At 30.2% G+C, this 3,041-nt stretch overlaps 1 long non-coding RNA gene across 1 annotated transcript; it reads left to right on the top strand.

Annotated features, from left to right (window-relative positions):
- On the top strand, positions 1-1,826 carry LOC132714344 (uncharacterized). The gene is made up of 2 exons (XR_009623551.1): positions 1-139; positions 1,742-1,826. It is a non-coding gene; the product is annotated as an uncharacterized LOC132714344 (long non-coding RNA).
- Positions 1,827-3,041: the final 1,215 nt, after the last annotated feature.

Genomic DNA, 3,041 nt, shown 5'->3' with positions numbered 1-3,041 from the left:
TAACAGCAAACTTCCGGCGTTGTTTCTATTAAAACCGAAACTACGTAATAGTAAAAGTATTTTCTCTAGTGCTTGTAAATCCATAAAAGTTAGAGAAAAAATGAGCTATGATATATTTTTAAATACATCGTTGGCAAAGGTAAGCTACATTTTATTCTATTTACTATGTATACTCGTATATATTGAATAAGATTAACATTATATCTGTGTAATAATTATATATTTATAAACCAGTAAACCAAACCGAAAGTATCATTTACAAAATATTATTATAATTAAAAACTCTTCAAGTTCCAAAACGTACAAAAAACTAAGGTATGATAAAATTATTTTGGTTTCTCAAGGTAACTGGTTGTTGTTTGCATTTGTTAATTTTTTTAGTTTTACTCTAAACCTTTAACCCAAAAAACATTTTTAAAAAAAAACCATAAAAAATTTCTTCTTTCAAAATATTTTTAGGGAATAATATTTTTTAAAATTTGTGTTAAAAGCTCAAAAGCTTTGGGAAAAAAAACCAAAGTAATGCGATTGACGTTTTTTAAATAAGAAAATTAAATTTAAATTTCCTTTTTTACCCAGCAAAAACATACAAATTTTCACCCCCCCCCAAAAGGGGGAACATATATACATTTGCATAGAAAAAAAAAGGCATGAAGTATATAATGATTTATGTTTTCGTTTTTTGGTATTTATGACAAATGTAAAAAAGTATGTCGGGTCTGTCCCCCCACCCGTCCTCCTCCACCCATCTACCCAATTTAGCGCAAACCCCGAAAAAAAAACCAAAAAATAATTGTCCCCTTTGGGAAAAAAAACCCGAAAATATCACATTAACTTTACCTAAGTCATTGTTTGATCAGTGAACAGCATACAGCCAATAACAATGTGGTAAAAACAAACAAAATGAACATAAATATAAAAATGTGTTTTTTTTATTCAATGATTTTAATAATGCCTCTGACACGCTCTTAGAGATCTTTGTTTCAAACACTGTCTTACAAATAGTACATTGGATCAATCATTTTACAAATACATGTATTGTACAAATAGAACATACTTTTACATATACATGATGTACTCCTATATGCTAGTATATAAATGCCACAGTGAGGTTTCCGTGATAATCTCTGTACCAGCACATATGTGGATGTGTGTTTTTTACCTATTCCATATGTTAATGTTGAGTTTTCTTTAGGCCGGTGATAGGGAGCTTACATTTTACAACTACCGCCCATAAACAGACTGAATCAAACGGTGCAATAATAATGCCGTGTTGGTAAATCGTTAAAGTGTATAAAGCTATATATCTGATGGAAAAATATTGTTTGGATTTTAAAAAAGAATACTTCCAAAATGTGTGTATGAAATTAAAATGGCAATCAATTGCCTTAAGGCGAATGGCGCATGCACAAAGTCATTGCTTAACGGATAAAACCCTACTTAAAATAGCAAATCATATTTTGTTCCCGAAACATTTTATTATACTAACGTACATTTTTCATGTGTATTAAATAACAGAGACATTCTATGTTACAACTTTTTTCGGGAATCAGCCATATAATAATGGAACCAATATAATTTTACTGCTGATACATTTTATAAAAATATTTCATATGATATAGATTTATACCCTTTTAGGAATACATGCTTTCTATTTTATTGACACGTCTGCGCCGCGTGGTGGCTGTAAAATATCTCCTTGTGCATTTTGAATATGTTTTCCATGTTGTTCTTTTTCTAGTATCAGAATCCAGGAAGTACCAAAACTGAAGTTAAAGAGGTGATGTCAGTATTTCAAGACTTGAGGCCAAAGTTAGAAGAAACTAGTAAGCTACCCCCCCCCCCCCCCAAAAAAAAGAAAATAATAATAAAAAGAATAAAGAAGAAAAACAAACAAAAAAATCACGAAATTCTGTCTGTACTTTATTCATTATGATATTATTCATGTTCTTAAATATAGATATTTATTACCCTTCCAGATTTTTTCCGCCTTTTTGGTTGGTTATTGATCACCCGAAAGATATTGATATTACCGAGCCAGACGGGTAATATACACACTAAATTTCCCCGTTGGGTACCCCACGTTGTAAACAACATGCGCTGAGGTGATGCGCGTACGGTTCGATTTTACCGCGGTGTAAATTTCCGATTTACAAGCACTTTTTAACTGTCAAATGATAATATTTTACCAAATAAAGTAATGATACATATTCTCATCAGTATTGAAACACAATATGACCTTGTGAAAGCTTGATATTAATTACAAAAAGTGCGTTCAATAGACTACTCTTTTCTCTGTTTAACATTCGTTAGGTACGGGAAAAAATACGTCATGTATTTATGTGACGTCATGTTGTGATGAAGGGTACCCTAAAGGGAATCTTATTTCGACGTTTCATTTGAAACAACAATGATTTTTTAAAAAAAATCGTCTAAACTCGGCAGGGAAGGGTAATAAAATTATTATTTTGGTTTTGGAGTGATATATGTGGATATATTCTTAGCAGGTAATATATCCACATATATCACTCCAAAACTAAAATAACATATAACATTTATCACTCCCTAAACAAGTATCATTTATTTTGTTATTTTGTTTGGAATAACTCGGTCATATGATTACATCAATTGATATAAAAAATGACAGGACTTTCCAAAAATTGTGAAATGATTCCGACGGATTTTTTCCCAATTTCATTGAAACACTTATATCCCACGTTTTCATCTCAAATGGATTTTCAATTTGCGTTGAATTTTCAGGTCAAGAAGCTTCCGGAATATAAAATATTCCATATTTCTGCCCAACATTAGTAAACTAAGAACATGCATATAAAGTAAAACAATTTAGAAACTATATTTTCAGATATAAACAAACTTACCAATTTTAAAAATACTACTGATGCCTTAAATTAAAAATAATGTATCAATCTCAATTTTCCAAAATTTTAAAAAAAAATTCTCCCGATATCGGGTTTCATGATGTACATTTCTTTTTGAGCAGGTAAACAATAATAGGGTAAATTTTACAAAAAATTTAAATT

Source organism: Ruditapes philippinarum, unplaced genomic scaffold, assembly GCF_026571515.1.
Source record: "Ruditapes philippinarum isolate M1 unplaced genomic scaffold, ASM2657151v2 ctg6089_1_1_1_1, whole genome shotgun sequence".
Lineage (NCBI taxonomy): Eukaryota > Metazoa > Mollusca > Bivalvia > Venerida > Veneridae > Ruditapes > Ruditapes philippinarum.
Note: the sequence above shows the minus strand (reverse complement) of the source record. Positions and strands in the feature narration are given on the sequence as shown.